The following is an 18094-nucleotide window of genomic DNA, read 5'->3' as shown; positions in this document are numbered from 1 at the left end:
GTTCCATGATTTCCCTCTCTAGACCTAGCCCTTTTTTTTTTTTCCAGTTTGGTGAAAACTCAGAGATAAAAGGGTCTAATCTAAAAAGCAATATGTTCTGACTAGCCTTTCTCTTCGAGCAGGAATTTGCGGGCAAAAAGACAGTTTGGTGATTTAAGTGTGTCCCAAGTGATTATATTTTAAAATCAAATGTGGTACCAGGGTAAGGGATGCAGCAGAGCTCAGTCTTAAAGTGCATGTCCAGGAGATTCTGGGTTCAGTTCTCAGAAAGGTCGCCGCTCATCATGTCCTGCTCCCTGCCGCCCCCCACTTTTCCTCAGGCTTCCTCCACTTGCTCCCAGTACCTCCATCTTCCCGCTGAGAGGAGAATATCCTTACCCATAACGTTTTCCTGCAGCTCCTCATTTTCTGGAGGTACATAGATGACAGGCCTCTGACGTGGCAGCTCCCGTTCCCATTCTTCTCCTTCCCCAGCCTCCTGCTCAACATGGAACGGAAGTGGGGCCCTAGGGGCTCGAATTTGAGTCCCAGAGACTCGATTAAGGCTTACGCCCCATCGAGGGCGGCTGCGGTGATCCATGACGACTGGTGACTGTAACAGTCACTAGCCTTAGTGAATTCTAGGCCCTGAGTTGGGCCTCTTAGTTTGAACCTGAGGTGTTTTTCTTTTTTTTTAAGCTGGGGGAGAGTGATATATCCCTACACCTCTTTGCCCTAGACTGAGCTGAGATGCCCCAGTTGGTAGCAGGGACTGCTCACCAGCTGGGCCCCAGTGAACCCCCTGCCCACTGGGGAAGAGTGACCAGGTTGGCCACCTCCCTGGCACCTTCTCTGTCCCTCAGCTGCTCTGAAATCTCTTGTTAGCTGGCATTGAGTGTCACTTGCTCTGAGGCCTTTCAGCCAATGATATTTGAGCAGACATTATGCCGTCATAGTAGCAGCCACCATAAACCTTGAAGAGGGGACCTTGCCCTCAAGGCACCCACCATCCAGCTAGAGTCAGTTACTCACTAACAGTGGAAAACCATCAAACATGAGGGGGTGTTCCTAAATATCACAGATATTAATCAGAGGTCACCTAAGTATCTAGATATTAGCTTGATTTGCCCACACATAGCTTTTTTTTTTACTTCTCACGGGGCCCTACATAGTACAGATGCTGTGAGAAAAGCATACATACACCCTTGTATGATTGGCAAAGATGCAATATATCCTGGTGGAATTCATATCTGATAGGCATGGGTACCTTTGCAGGTCCCACTCTGGATCTTAGGGTGCAGGTTCTAATCATATCCAGTTTCTTCCCTCTGCCTGGTAACTTAAATACTCCGTTACTGTACCAGGCCTTTAGTGCCCTACACCTGTGCTGGGGTCCTTTTAATTCTGTTTCTGGAAACACTGACTGTTTTGTTGTTACTGTTGTTGTTTGCTGGTGGTTTAGGTTGTGCCCACAGCTGCCCTTTACTTATTTATTTTATTGTTCTTTATAGTTGGGGGCTTCATCCTCAGCCTCTAGATTTTAGTAGTCAGGTACCGGTTCCTGTAATACTTTGCTTAAAGATAACAGAGGCTATGCTTTGTGACTCTTTTTGTCATTTTGTGGAGTTAATGGGTGAATGAAAACAAGGTCATGGCCACTCCAACGCATGGTGGAGTTGAAGCTTTTTATTGTGGCTACGAGGTAGAGGCGTTTGGAAGGGTCCAGGCTGAACCAGGCCATGAGAGAAGAGAGACAGGGGAAGAGCTAGAGAGGAGCAAGAGAGAGGACCAGAAGAGAGCAGAAAATCAAGAAAACCAGGAGGTCAAGATAGCATGTGGCCAAATGGCTGTGTTATATAGGGATCAGAAGATGGGGGAAGAGAAGCAAACCTTGGGTTGGAGAGGTTTAGGGTGGGGAGTGGGTGAGGAGTGCTGAGAGGAGGGAGGGCTCTGTAACAGGTCCTTGTGATGTTGAGAGAACCTGGTGGCAAGTTTTGATATGTTCATAGAAACCTCATTGTGTTCCTGGTTTCTTTGGGACCTAACCAAGGGGAAGTCGCGGAAGTCAGGGAAGTTGCATTTGTCCCTGTCTCATTCTAGAAGGCATTTAGGAAGTAGTGAGCATGCTGAGACAGCAGTTGCGTGGATGCTGAGATGGCTTTTTGAAAGGTCCATGTAGTCTATGGCCACACCATCCTAGACATATCCCAACAAATCTGACAGGGTAATGGAGGAAGAAACCAAGGTCTCCCCTGCAGTACCACAACCATCTTGTCAGCCTTGTGAACACACAATCTTGAAGGCAGTTATAACCATGATTGATTCTGGTGACTGCAGCCTTGTTTGACATCTTGGCTGCAGCTATATGAAACACCTTAGGCAAGAATCTCTGCAATTTACCTGTCCCTGGAATTTATGACCCATATAAACCGAGTTTCATGAATATTTATTACTGTTTTAGACTAAAAGAACAAAGCCTCATTATGGTTCCCATATTGCTAGTCTTCATATTCATGTTGAATAATGTCAGAGTCAGCTTAAAAAAGTAAGCATTCAAGGGCCAGATAGTTGTTTCAGTGGGTAGGGGTGCTTTCTGTGCTAACCCAACAACCGAGTCTGATCCTGCGTCTTATTTTGCTTTCTATTTCTGTGGTAAAACACCATCACCAAAAGTAGTTTGGGGAAGAAATGTTCATTTGGCCTACACAGTCTAATCATAGTTTATCATAACAGGAAGTCAGGGTCGGAACCTAACCTGGAGGCAGGAACCTGGAGGCAGGAAGTGAAGTAGAGACCATGTAAGAATACTGCATACTGGCTCACCCCCATGGCTTGCCCAGCCTGCTTACTCATACAGCACAGCACCACAAGTCTAGAGGTGGCATTGGCCACAGTGGTCTAGGCCGTCTCACATCAATCCTTAATTAAGAAAATGTCACACAGAATGAACTACAGATCATCTGATAGAAGCATTTTTTTCTGTTTTTTTTTTGAGGTTTACTATTACCAGATGACCCTAGTTTGTGTCAAGTTTACAGAAACCTAACCAGCACATCCCAGAAACTACATTAAAAAATCAGATTACAGTGACACAGTGCTCTTAGAGTGAGATGGGAGGCCAGGTAGCCTGAAGTACATAGTAAAGACAAGAGTTATCCTGTCTCAAGATAGAAAGTGAAGAAATAATTCCTGAAGTCATTCTCTGATTTCCACATATTTATGATCATGTACACACACACACACACACACACACACACACACACACACACACGTGCTTTCTGGCACACAAGTTTAAAAAGAGGTCAAATGAGTGAGGATAGTATAAGGTCATCAGCAAAGGCTCATAGAGCAGGAAATCACAGCTCTTTGTCTTACACCATTACCACATTGAAAGCAGTCCCTTGACCAATATGGTCAAATTCTGACACCCGTCTTTTGTATAGGAAGGCAAGGCTTGTTAGTGGGAGAGGATACGAGAAAGGCCAGTTTCAAACATGATTTTCACCTTAATTAATATTTCTTTTTTTCTTTTTGTTATTTCTCTTTTTAATACAATATTTTCTCATTTTACATGGCTATCCCTGTTCCTGTAATACTTATCCCCCCCACCCCATCCTGCTTCCTCCAACTTTCCCCAACCCCTCCTTTCCATCCACTGCTCAGAAAGGGTAAAGCTTCTCATGGGGAGTCAACAAAGTCTGACACTTCACTTTGAGGCAAGACCAAGGCCCTCCCCCCTATATCTAGGCTGAGCAAGATATCCCTCCAAAAAGAATGTGCTCCTAGATGCCAATTCAAGCACTAGGGATAAATCCCAGTCTCACTGCCTGTGGCCCCACAGACTGTTCAAGCCATGCAACTATCCCTCACATTCAGTGAGCCTAATTTGAACCTATGTAGGTTCACCTGCTATCAGTCCATAGTCAGTGACCTCTCACTAGCTCAGGTCAGCTGTTTCTGTGGGTTACACCATCATGGTCTTGACCCCTTTGCTCATATTATCACTCCTCCCTCTCTTGGGCTGGTCTCAGGTAGCTCAGATCAGTGCGTCACTGTATATCTCTGTATCTGCTTCTATCCGTTGCTGATTGAAGGTTCTATTTGTTCTCAGATTGAGGCATCATCATTTCATAGAACAAACTCACAGAGATGTCAGTTTTAAAACATGCCCTAGATTACCTAATTTCAGAAATTCTGTTTAAGTATCTGCTATATGTTAGATATTCTGTTTGGGAGGCAAAGATAATAAAAAAAATGGACATACCCCAGCAATATTCAAGCTAAAAGCCCAGTGGTACTCACAGAGGTGGAGCCGGTGGTACATAAATGTTTCAATATGAACTAATAAGTAAAATGACAGAAAGCTCAAACTTCTGAGGACCTAGAGCATAACATGTACGAGTTGGGCTGGGGTGGTCCAGAGTGGGTATGCTATCAGAGAAATTCTTTCTTGAGAAGTGATGCTTGGGCCCCTGAATATGAGGTAGACATAAGTAGGTAAAGACATATCCTGAGTAGAGTAGGCTGATTTAAAAAAGATGAATATAGCGGATGTTCAGATAACATGATGGAAGCTTTAACCCTGACAAGATTAAACTGGTCTTCAGCATCTGAGTGAGGTCAGAGGACCGGATAACATGAATTGCCCTCTTGATAACAGGGAGAAGACAACTTGAGCCCTGAAAAGGGTACTGAGTGAGAAACAGGTAGAGCTTGACTTGAAGTTTAGACGTTCAGCCTCCAATTCCTTATTGGATTTGTTTTTCTTTTGTAAAATGTGACTGTTTAGTTGTTTTATTCTTTGCCAGCTTCATATGCTGATGCAATGAAGTTTAGACATTTGTACCCTTCTATGCCCCTCTCTTACTCATCTCTCTCCCATCAGAACACTTCTTTTCACTGAGTCTCCCTTCTACTTTTCCTACTTTCAGGCCTCCTTTTTGCATGTGGTTTTACTGAATGTAATAAAAGCCACTTGCTGGAGCTAAGGTAGGAGGCTATTTAAAGTTACAGATATGTTGCCCTGGCTCAAATATTAAGAAAATGACATTCCCTTCGGTAACAACTATTAATTGCCAATAGTCACTCTGGGAGGTGTGGAGCTTCATGGACCTGAATGCTTTATCATTTTTGGCTGTCTTTTTCCTTTGCTGTATTATGATGTGAGAAGTTCTTCTGTCTATGTGTTGTTTTATTGGTTAATGAATAAAGAATCTGCCTTGGTCTGTTGATAGGACAGAACTTAGGTAGACGGGGAATACTGGACTGAATGCTGGGAGAAGGAAGGCGGAGGGAGAGAGAGATGCCTGCCATGGAGCCACCGGAGAACTTTGCTGATAGGCCATGACTTCGTGGTGATGCACAGATTAATGGAGATGGGTTAAATTAACATGTAGGAGCTAGCCAATACGAAGCTAGAGCTAATGGGCCAAGCAGTGTTTAATTAATACAGTTTCTGTGTGATTTTTTGGGGTCTAAGCTAGCCAGGTGGCCAGGAAGAACAAGTGGGTTCTACTGCAACAGTATTATCAATTCCTGTGATTAAGGGATAAATATCCATAAAGTAATAAATTTAAAACATGTGTTCTTTATAATAGCATTTCTAGCAATAATCATGTTGTGTCCCATCTTTTATTTTTAAAAAATAATTATTAAGAATGGTAAAAGCTGGCCACAAGATCTCAGGTAGGAGCGTATTGTTGAGGCCTAGATCATTTACAGGTATATGCATTGTATGAAAGCATAATTAAGAAGGCGGGACGCAGGAAAGTAAATGACAACATTACCTTATAAAACCAAGTTTTTCCTAAGAAAGACTCATTATACCACTGGAGTCCCAACTTTTATCAGAGAACCACTGTATTCCTCCCAGGTATTTCTTGAGAAAATAGTTGAGAAGAAAAATGAGGAGAAGTGTTTGGAAATATTATTTTCAGGTGTGTGACTTTTGTTTATGCTACATTTGTTTAACTTTGTGAAGCTGTTGTTACTGTGCCTGTCTAAAACACCCAATAATTGTAATAAAGAGATGAATGGCCAATAGTGAGGCAGGAGAAAGCATAGGGAGGGCTAACAATTAGAGAGTATAAACGGGAGAAAATAAGGAGCAGGGAGAGAACAAGGAGAGGAGGACACTAGAGGCCAGTCACCCAGCTAGACATGGAGTAAGAAGGAAAGCAAGATACACAAAAGATAAAAGCCCATAGAGAAAATGTAGATGGGGTAATATAAATGAAAAAAAGCTGACTAGCAACAAGCTAAGCTAAACTGGACATTCATAACTAAGAATAAGTATCCATGTGTAATTTATTTGGGAGTTGAGTGGAGGGCCCCTCAAAAGAGTTCAAAGAATAAAACATCACACAGTAGTCTGGCATTCCAACATGAGGCTTGAATATCCATCTAGAGCCAGAGAAATATGGAAAATAAAATAAAAAAGGTATATGGCTCCTTTAAGAGGTGCTAATGTTCAGAAGGCTGCACTAAATAGAAACTAGAAATGGCAGGATAAGTAAAAACCTCTTGTAACAATGCAAGTGCCAGCTTCCACAATTAGGAAGGTTTAATGCAGTTCTTGGTCACCAAGGGGCAAGCTTTGGACTTGGCTTTCATAACCCAACCTGAGAGTGGGCAGAACCAGCTGCTAGAGCACATGGAGGATCCATGAGTATCTTAACAGTCTAAAGTTTGTTTGTGCATTCATATATACATATACATATACATATACAGAGAGAGAGAGGGAGGGATGGAAAAAGGGAGGGAGGGAGAGGCAGTAAAAGAAGTTCAGATGGGAAAAAAACCCTCTAAATAGGTTCCAGTGTGTTTTACAATGTGTGTAGGCTTAAGAAAGAAAAATGGGTATAGGTAGTAATTGGGAGAAAGAAATGGATTAACAACAATAAAGTCTTTAAAGAGACAGTAAAAGTAATGTAAAAGAAAATAGTCATGTAAAGATGGGAATCACATCTGATTTGATCCGGGGAGACTTCCTGAAAGTTGACAGGTGATATCTTCAACAAAGGTTATAAATGGTTTTCCGAGGACTTGACCATTATCTCAAATTTTCTCTCTACAGGAGACTATGAATTCATTCCAGGTTGATTTGGATCTGGTTTGATCAGGGGAGACCTTCTGAAACTAGACAGGTGATATCAACAAAGGTTATAACTGGTTTTTCCAGTACTTTGCCGTTATCTCAAATTTTCTCTCTGGGACCCTAAAAATACCTCACCCACATTCAGCAAAATGCAGTCTAGAGAACACAACATCCACATTCCAAAAAAAGGGGGGTGTGTAGGTGGTCTTTTGGTGTAGCAGTTCCTTCTGTTTGTGTGTTGGTTTCATTAGTTAATGAATAAAGAAACTGCCTTGGCCTAGTTAATAGGGAAGAACTAAGGTAGGCAGAGAAAACAGAACTGAATGCTGGGAGGAAGAAAGCAGAGTCAAGAGAAGCCATGGATCCTACGCCTGAGATGGACACGGGTGAGAATCTCTAGTAAGCCACTGCCACACGGCAGTGCATTTTTTCTTTACTTCAATAGTATTATATCCTTATGGTGTTTTTGATGGAGCTGAAGACTAGATAGTTATAGTTGCAGTTTTTCTTAGATATGATACCAAGTAAGTTAGTTACAAAATTTTGGATTTACTAAGATAGGATAGATTATGGAATATTTTCTTTAATTTATTGGAATTCAGTACATTGTGAATGTAATATTTATTTGATAATTGTTCTTATTGTGTACAGCCTTATAATGTTAAAGTTAAAACTTAATTTTTGTTTTGAAAGAAAAAGGGAAACGTTGAAGAATATTATTTTCAGGTGTGTGACTTTTGTTGACACTGCATTTGTTTAACTCTGTGAAGATGTGTTAAAGTTTAGAAGCCTGTCTAAAACACCTGATGGTCCTAATACTGAGATGAACGGCCAATAGTGAGGCAGGGGCAAGGACAGGTGGGACTAGCAGACAGATAGGATAAATGGAGAATGAGGAACAGCAAGAGAAGAAGACGACACGACTCTAGGGACCCACTACCCAGCCACCCAGCCACCCAGCCACCCAGCCACCCAGCCACCCAGCCAGACACGGAATAAGAAGGAAAGTAAGATACATAAAAGTAAGAAAGATAAAATCCCAGAGAGAAAAGGTTGATGGGATAATGTAATTTAAGAGCAGTTGGCTAGCAACAAGCCAAGCTAAAGCAAGGCATTCATAACTAAGAATAAGTCTCCATGTGTAATTTATGTGGGAGCTGGGTGTAGGGTCCCCCAAAAGAGTCCAAAGAACATAACATCATTTCATAACAGAGGAGGAGAACGAGGTGGAAAAATAGGAAGGGAAGAAAAAGGAGGTGAAGGAAGTGTATAGTGCTAGTTTGTTTATGATCTAACTAATAAAGCTTGCCTGGTGAGCAGATTGCAACACTAGCCACACTAGTTAGTCATACAGGCCAGACAGTGACGACACACACCTTTAGTCCCAGAAGCCACACTAGTCAACCATAGAGGCTGGTGTGGTGCATGCCTTGAATATCAGCCCTAGAGAGAAATATAAGGCAGGATGAGAGAGGAATTAATTAGTTCTCTTTTCAGTCTGAAGATTTTGTAGAAGTAAGAGCTCTCTAGTTGTTGGCTGTTTTGCTTCTCTGATTTTTCAAGTTGAACCCAATATCTGTCTCTGGGTTTTTATTATTTATGCAACAGAGGTTGACTAGGATGAGCAAAGGAAGGAAGAAGAGTAGGAGGAGAAAGGGCAAGGTTCTAGAGCACAACAAAAGATACAGAAGGATATCAAGAAAAATGGGAGCGGGGCGGTGGTGGCGCACGCCTTTGATCCCAGCACTTGGGAGGCAGAGGCAGGCGGATCTCTGTGAGTTTGAGGCCAGCCTGGTCTACAAGAGCTAGTTCCAGGACAGGCACCAAAAAAGCTACAGAGAAACCCTGTCTCGGACAAACAAAAACAAAAAACAAAAACAAAAAAAAAAAAGAAAGAAAAGAAAAATGGAAGAAAAGGAATGCTTGGGCAGAGAGCTAGAGAGTTAGCAATAGAAAGGAGGGAAATTTGAAATCCCTCTGTTCTGGTTTGCTTTTTATTGATGTAATAAAATCAATGGCCTAGAGCAAGCTGGGGAGGAAATGGTTTATTTGACCTAAAGGTTACCTGCCATCATTAGGTGAAGATAAAGCAGGAGCTCAAAGCAGGAGCTGAAGTTGAGGCCATGGGTAAGTGCTGCTTACTAGCTTGCTCAGCCTGCTTTCTTACAGAGCCCAGAACAACCAGCCTAGGGGTGGCACTAATCACCATGGGCTGGGACCTCCCCCATTGATTACTAATTAAGAAAATGCCCTACAGGCCTGCCTACAGGCAATTTGATAGAGGCTTTTCTCAACTGAGGTTCCTCTTGCCAAATAACTCTTTCTTGTGTCAAGTTCACAAACAAAACGAAGTAAAACATAAACAAAACAACAAAACCCAAAACCAAACAAGCAAAAACCAAGCAGGACACCTCACATTCCATCCTTCTCTGAGATGTTAGGTGCATTCAGAACTTACCATATATGTGGCTGCCCTTAAGAGTCTTTTCCCACCCTTTAAGCAAAGGCCTTTTAAATGACTGGAAATTTTTTTTTTCAAGTTGCTTTTTCTCTTTCTGATTTAATTGACCACTTTGAGGGAGCAGAAGGTTTGTTCTCCCTTCATTCCAGAGTTGGAAAAATATGACAGAATCTTCTGGAAAGGGACATGTAGAAAGAAGAAGTAATGGAACTATACTCTTCACCTTTCCAGCTTTGTGACTTTGAAAGCAGATATCCAAGCTCTAGTTGATTCTCATGCCATTAGGCAGCAGATGGCATTTTGACTGCAACCTCATGAGACAGTCAACCACTTAAGCCATTTCTGATTTGGTGGTCTATACAAACTGAGTTTGCAATATTTATACCATTATTTTATTTTGCAGTTTTTTTTGAAATACTGTGTGTGTGTATAAAATTGACCACTTTGAGGAAGTAGAAGATTTGTTCTTCCTTCCTTCAATATATATGTATACACATGCATATATTTTGAAGTTTTAAAAATGTATAGTTCAGTGATTTTATTTTCCTTGTTATATAATGATTACGTTCTTGATTGGGAACATTTTTATCACTTCAAAATAATATTTCTTACCACTTAGCAAACAATCTCAGTGACTCCTATTCTCTATAATCTACCAGCTGATGGTATAGGATTGCTTATTGGAGATATTCCCTAGAGATAGAACCATATGATAGCTGGTCTTTTCAGAATGGTTTCTTTTTAAGAATCTTTTTATGTAGCTTTGTTTGGTTTGGTACATGGTGTGTAGCTCAGGATTGCCTTGAATTCATGTTAATCTTCTATTTTTTAACTTAAAAAGTACTTATTTTTATGTGTATAGGTGATTTGCCTGTGTGTATGTCTTGTACTACATGTGGTTAGTGCCCGAAGAAGCCAGAAGAGGGTGCCAGATCCTCGGAAATTGGAGTTACAGGCTGTTCTGAGCTTCCACGTTGTTTGGGTGCAAGTCTGTCCAGCCCTGGCATTCATGAACCTAAATTTGAAATGTTTGGATTGTGGCTTTACCCCAAATTCCCTCCCTGGAGTTGCCTCAGTCCTGAGTCTGCCCCGGAGAAAGCCTGCAATCAGCAGCTCTACCCCTGAGGGAATTAAAAGCCTCCACCTCATGGTTTACTCTGGAGGTCTCCTCAACTTCCCCTGGGGCCACCCAGGAATGTAGTGCTCAGAATAAATCTGAATTTATTAATTCAGTTTGATTGGCTTATTGCATCAGTGGCAGCAGATTTCCTTTAACCAGGAATTTAAACTTAACACGTTTGTGCTGTAAATTGAACCCGGGAAGAGCAGTAAGTGCTCTCTTAACCACTGAACCATGGCTCCACAACATAGCTAATCCTGCCTCAGTTAAGTGCTGAAACAACAGGTAAGAGTCACTACACTTAATTCAGAATGGTGTTTTTCATGTACATGTTTCATTATTCATTATTTTTGTAGAATACATATATTTTTCTTATTCTGAATATTTTTACAATATTACATCTAAATATTCCCTTTAAATTAGCATCATTAAAATGCACAAACCTGCGGGAGAAAGTATTCAGAGAAGCAGGTAAGCTTCAGATTCATGTTTATTTTTACTTATATACCTTACATTAGAACTTAAACAGGAAAAAAAGATTTATGGTAACAAGTCATTTATTTTATCTAGAACTAGACCGAGACTGATGTAGTCTGCTTTTACTATCAAAGGCCTAGCCTTTCTACCAACTGTAAGCTATTCAGGAAGAGGCAAAAATGAGGACTAGGTTGTAGAAAAAAACCCTTCTTTGCTTGACATTAGGCAATACAAATGTTAATATTTAGCGCATTCAGAATCATGAAGTCAGTGGGAGTAATGGGGCTCTACACCAGACCTCTAGAGGAGGGAAATTGGCAGTTAATGGCTGTTGGAGGAGGGAGTCACTTTAGAGTCACTTTTCTGCAGGGGTGTGACCTACTGATAGGTTGCTCACGCCACATTGGAAGGTTTAACACCTTTGCAGACATCAGTAGCACTAATATGACTTGGGGAAATCATAAAAAGGAAGACATGAAGACAGGAAAGATAGCAATGATCAAAATAAATTATATCTATGACATTACCAAAGAATTATCTATTTTTTCTTTTTTTTTCTGTTTTTTTGAGAGAGGGTTTTTCTGTGTAGCCTTGGCTATCCTGGTGATATAGATATGAATAATTTGCATTGGTATGGATTTTAAGGTCAATTTTGTTATATGTATATGTATTTTTGATCTTGATTAAGGTATTGTGATTATGTAGTTCATTTTAAAATGTAATGTATAATTAGGAAATATAGGTTGCTAATGGATAATCATTGATTATATTTAAGCTTGTAGTCATGTTATTTAGATTTTCTAGATATATAGAGATATATTTTAATTAGATAGGCATTCTTCATATCTTTCAAAGGCTGCAGAATATGACATTTAAAATATTTTAATAACTTAGGGCTTTTCATGACAAGGAGACACATCTGCTACTGGCAGCACCAATCTATTTCAAGAGGAAGATGGGCATCAAAAAGGCTCCTTATGGAGTTTGATAGCCATTTAGGCAAGAAACTGCTCTTGCCTGGACTATTGCATAAACTGGACACAGAGAACACGCAGAAAGAGGACTACTGAACTTTCCTAAAGGTGAGATGGTCTTTTGGGGTTCCTAATTCATGAAAGAGTCTGCAAGACATTCTTCAGGACAAGCAGATAATGACTGCCTTTAAAATTTCCTGCTTCATGAAAATATCTGCTGGATACTATGAGCCTGTAGGCCAAAGATGGATGCCCCAACAGTACCAAAGAACTTTGGGTGACTGTCTAGGCAGCGAGATGTCTCTGTCATTTCTAGAGTTTTCTTATTTCTTGTTTACTTAGGTAATATTATATCGTTCTGGAGTCTTTGATGGAATTGAAAAATGAATAGATAGTTATAGTTTTCCTTAATTATGATAAGAGATAAAATAGATATAAATATTGTAACTGTAATTCTTGCTTGATAACTGTTTTGCTATATGTAATTTTACTATATTAAAATGAAAGCCTTCTTTTTTGTTTAAACAGAAAAAGGGAAAATGATGTGGGAGTGATTTCTTATTAATAAAAAAACTTCCTAGGCCCATTTGATAGGCCAACCCTTAGGTAGGCGGAGAAAACAGAACAGGATTCTGGGAGAAAGAAGCTGAATGTGGTGTCGCCATGATTCTCCCACCCCAGACAGACGCAAGTTAAGATCCTCCCTGGTAAGCCAGCTCGTGGGCTATACAGATTATTAGAAATGGGTTAGGTCAATATGTAAGAGCTAGCCAATAAGAGGCTGGAACTAGCCAGGCCAGGCAGTGTTTAAAAGAATACAGTTTCCATGTAATTATTTTGGGCATAAGCTAGAGCTAGCTGGCGGCCGGGAGCTGGGGCAGCAGGGAAGCGGCCCTTAGCTCCACACTACATCCTGGCATTCAATCTGTAGGCCAGGTTGTTCTTGGACTCACAGAGATCCACCTGCCTCTGCCTCCTAAATGATGGGATTAAAGTTGTTCATCACCACTGTCCAGACAAAGAATTATATTTTTAAAAGGAAGAAAATAATAATAATCAAAGAATAAGCACATAATTTGTTGTACTTTTGTTACTTTTGTTGTTACTTTTGAAAGTATGTAGTCAGTTTGAGAAAGAATTTTGGAGTTAAGGAAGGGATAGAGAGCTTAAAATATGAGAATCTTGCAGAAGTATAAAATATCTTGTATTCTGAAATGAGTTTAATAATTTCCAATTTAAAATCATTTGATTTCAAAGAATAATGTGTTCCTTAATGAAAATTAGAATCTACATCCTAAATCAGGCCAAAGTTTCCTAAGGAGGGACTCATCAGAGTTCTTCTCTTTCAACATTCAAAAGAATTCTTTTATCAAGCCTAATTCCAAGTTATGTTTGAAAGTTTTCATTCAGTTTGGAAAAGCAACTAAAACTCGGGTACTTAAGACCCATCTCTGTTTTGTGAAGTGAGAGGAAGAACAGAGATAAGGGCCTAAATCCTTCATTGATAAGTCTCCTTCAAATATGACACAATTAAATACAGAAAAGACAAAATGACCAAAAGTAAAGCAAAACAAAACATCAATCAACCAACCAACCAACCAACCAACCAGCCAACCAACCAAATCAAAAAACTCCCAACTATTAAATACAAAGCCCAGCAGGCTTAAAGTTCAGAGGTGAAATGCTATTGCTACTCACTTGAAGTTTGCTTCAGGCCTCAGGAACTTATTTCTACACACTATTTTTTTTGGTGATATTCTTTTTTTATTAAAATATTTATTTATTTATTTATTTATTTATTTATTTATTTATTTATTATGTATACAATATTCTGTCTGTGTGTATGCCTGAAGGCCAGAAGAGGGCGCCAGACCTCTTTACAGATGGTTGTGAGCCACCATGTGGTTGCTGGGAATTGAACTCAGGACCTTTGGAAGAGCAGGCAATGCTCTTAACCACTAAGCCATCTTTCCTGGTTAGTAAATCATACCGGAACTAAAGCATGGTATAAAGCAGTGATTTTCGGCCTTCCTAATGCTGCAACCCTTTAAAATATAGTTCCACACGGAGAAGCCCTATCTCTAAAAATCAAAAAAAAAAAAATTGTTGCTGCTTCATAACTGTAATTCTGCTACTGTTATAAAACAATGTAAATATCAGTGTTTTCCAATGGTCTTAGGTAACCCCTGTGAAAGAGCCATTTGACTACCCCAGGGGTTCTCACCCACAGGTTGAGAACCACTGGTATAAAGGATGATAGAAAAAAATAGTATTTTACTGCCTCCAATTTTAAACAGAGGCAAAGATAAATTTACCAATTAAAGAAATTTGTGGTATTCAGATGAACTACTGACCGAAGTAAGACCTGAATTTGAGTCCCGTTTTATACATTTCCAAGGCTATATATAATAAGATGTTGAATCCTTTGGAAACTGGGAGTTAAATGTGGCATGTGAGAATTAGTTTTGCTTCCAGTGTTCATAAATCATCAAAATATAGTGGTCCAGTAAGCATATGCATTTCTTTTTTAATTACAATTTTTAAAAATACAATCTTTTCTCATTTTACATAGCTATCCCTAATCCCACTCCCCCACCTCCTCCTGATCCTCCCACCTTCCCTCACCACCCCCTGCCCCATCCACTCCTCAGAAAAGGTAAGGCTTCTCAGGGGGAGTCAACAGAATCTGACACTTCACTTTGAGAAATGGCTCAGCAATTAAGAGCACTGGCTTCTTTTCCAGAGGTTCTGAGTTCAACCATCTGTAATGGGATTTGGTGCCCTCTTCTGGTTTGCAGGCATATGCATTTCTTGATGTTGAAGTGGAATAGTATAAGAACGCTAACCTTATTTACCAAGGACCACCAGGGTAGTTCTAAAACAAAAAAAACAGAAAACAAAAAAACCCCCTAGTTTATGGCCTTACATTGTCACATCTTATATTGCATTTAAAAATCAGATCTCTCTTTATTTATTTATTTGTTTATTAAAGATTTCTGCCTCCTCCCCGCCACCGCCTCCCATTTCCCTCCCCCTCCCCCAATCAAGTCCCCCTCCCTCATCAGTCCAAAGAGCAATCAGGGTTCCCTGCCCTGTGGGAAGTCCAAGGACCACCCACCTCCATCCAGGTCTAGTAAGGCAAGCATCCAAACTGTCTAGGCTCCCACAAAACCAATAGGTGCAGTAGGATCAAAAACCCATTGCCATTGTTCTTGAGTTCTCAGTAGTCCTCATTGTCCGCTATGTTCAGTGAGACCTGTTTTAACCCAGGCTTTTTCAGACCCAGGCCAGCTGGCCTTGGTGAGTTCCCGATAGAACATCCTCATTGTCTCAGTGTATGGGTGCACCCCTCGCGGTCCTGAGGTGGCGGGGAGGAGGCAGAAATCTTTAATAAATAAATAAATAAATAAATAACAAAAAACGAAACATCTTTAAAACTCCTTTTGATGACTATAGGATATTAAGAGAAGTAGAGAAAAGCTTGACATCACTAACATATCTCTAGCAAATATATTTTTTGGACACTGCCCATACCAGTTTATTTTTATGAAGAATGTTTTCTCACTAAGTTGGGATTTAAAATTCCTAAACATTATAGAAAAATAAAATCATTTGAGCTACAAAAAAAAATCAGATCTCTCAAGGAGGAAAAGCAACCATGACACACATAAACGGATCTTTCAAGGCAGCAGGCTGTTGCTCCTGCAGCCTCCTTTATGGTTCATATTAGCCTCCTGTGAGATAAGAGAGCCCTGCCTGATTCTGTTGAAACCCCAGGCTCTTTGAACTACATCTCAAACTAATCTAGTTCTTGTTGTAATGTGTGTTTGTGTGTACCTATGAATGTCACAGTACATATATGGCAGTTAGAAGAGTCAGAAGACAACTCTCAGGTTCCAGGGACTGAAATCAGGTCGTCGGGCTTAACTGAAGCTTCCTTCTTGCCCAAGTTCTTTTTCTTCAAAGGAAAACGAATGGAGAAAAAGGTAGACAAGTTTACTTCTAGGATCTAAGACAGCATGCTTTTCTAGATCACTTAGGGCCTTATGGATGCTATCAATGAGCCATGCCTCCAGCCTTTCAAAAGCTACGTGCAAGAAACAATTTAAGTTACAGACTAGGCAATTCTCAATGTGGGAAGCAGGTCAGGAAACACCAAACATGTCAAATATTAACAAATTACCAAATCAAGGACATGGGGAAGACCAATTGAGTTTTAGAAATTTTAACATTTTCTGTTTGTTTTTAATTAATTTTGTTCTTAGAAAATTTCACACAGGTACCAAGTGCTTATTGGCCTCTCTCACCCCTCATCCTTTCCCATTTCCTTACCACCCTCGTACACCCCATTCTTCCCCACAAATCTCTCGAGCATTCATGTCTACTAGTTTTGTTTTGTGATACATTGTGACTAACAAAGGTCACCTGTGTGTTCATGGATTTGAAGCTACTCACTGAAGTCTGGTGGGTTCGGCAGTGGCTACACCACTGGAAACATTGTTTCCTGGGCTGCTAGCATCTATAGGTAGACAAAATTTCAGCTGTAAGGGATAAGTCTTGGTGAGCTTCTCTGCCTGCTATTGACTGAGAGTTGACAGGGCCAGTCTTGTGTGATTGTTATGAGCTCATGCAATGACTGTATCCAGTCTAGAGGATGACATTTCATGGCTTTTCACCTTGTCTTCCAGCTTTTTAAATATTTATTTATTTATTATGTATACAATATTCTGTCTGTGTGCATGTCTGCAGGCCAGAAGAGGGCACCAGACCTCTTTACAGATGGTTGTGAGCTACCATGTGGTTGCCGGGAATTGAACTCGGGACCTTTGGAAGAGCAGGCAATGCTCTTAACCACGGAGCCATCTCTCCAGCCCTGTCTTCCAGCTTTTCATACACTTTTTACCCCATCTTTCCCAATGCTCCCTGAGCCTTAGAGGAGGCAGTATAAATGTCTTATTTAGGTTTGAGTTCCACAACCATCACTTATTCTCAGGACCTTGGGCAGCCCTGAGTCTCTGCATTCACTGCCATGCAGTATAATGTGAAGCTTCTTTTAATGAAGGTTGAGAGTAGCTTTTGATTATGTGTAAATAAGCATAGGGTTAGGGTTTTTTATTGCTGTGAAAAAAAAATTGCCATGACCACAGCAGCTTACATAAAGGAAAACATTTAATTGGGGCTGACTTACAGTTTCACAGGTTTAGTCCATATTTGCCATGGTGGGAAGCACGGCAGCATAAAGGAAGACTTGGGACTGGAGAGGTAACTGGGTGTTCTACATCCAGAGCAGCAGACAACAGGAAGTGAGAGTGACGCTGGACTTGGCTTGGGCTTCTGAAATCCCAAAGAGCTTTTCCACGTCACACTTCCTCCAACACCACCACACTTAATCCAAAAAGGACACACCCTCCTGATAGTGCCAGCTCCTATGAGCCCTTAGAGGTCATTTTCGTTCAATACCACAACTAATGATGCCTTTTCTCCTCCTGCAGCCTATACAGCATTTTGAATGCTAGTCAGTAGTACGAGACTGCCCAGGTTGTTTGCATCTAAAGTGTGTGGCATCTTCCACAAGACTAGTTGTAATGGCTAATCTTAGTTGTCAATTTGGCATACATGGGAATGGGGATCCTTAATTGAGGCCTCTAGCAGACTAATATATCTATGGGGCATTTTCTTGGTTGCTAATTAATGTAGGAAGGCCCAGCCCTTTGTGAACAGCACTATTTCCCAACAGGTGGGTCTAGGTTGTATAAGAAAGGCAGCCGGACATGACCTTCAAAACAAGCCAGTAAGCAGGCATGGGCAAGAGCTCATCCTTAGAGGCTGTCAGCCAATCCCTCTCTAAGTCAGTTTCTTTTGGGGGAGGATGAGGATGTGTGTATATAGGCATGTTTCTATGTGAGGGGTTCATGTGTTATATATGTGCACATGTGCGGATATTCATGTGAAGGCTTGGGTATTATTTCTCAGAAGCTATCTACCTT

This window comes from Alexandromys fortis, unplaced genomic scaffold (genome assembly GCF_014885135.2).
Source record: "Alexandromys fortis isolate MF-2015 unplaced genomic scaffold, M_Fortis_MF-2015_v1.1 scaffold_340, whole genome shotgun sequence".
Classification (NCBI taxonomy): Eukaryota; Metazoa; Chordata; class Mammalia; order Rodentia; family Cricetidae; genus Alexandromys; species Alexandromys fortis.
The sequence above is the reverse complement of the archived record's forward strand: the minus strand, read 5'-3'. Positions refer to the sequence as shown.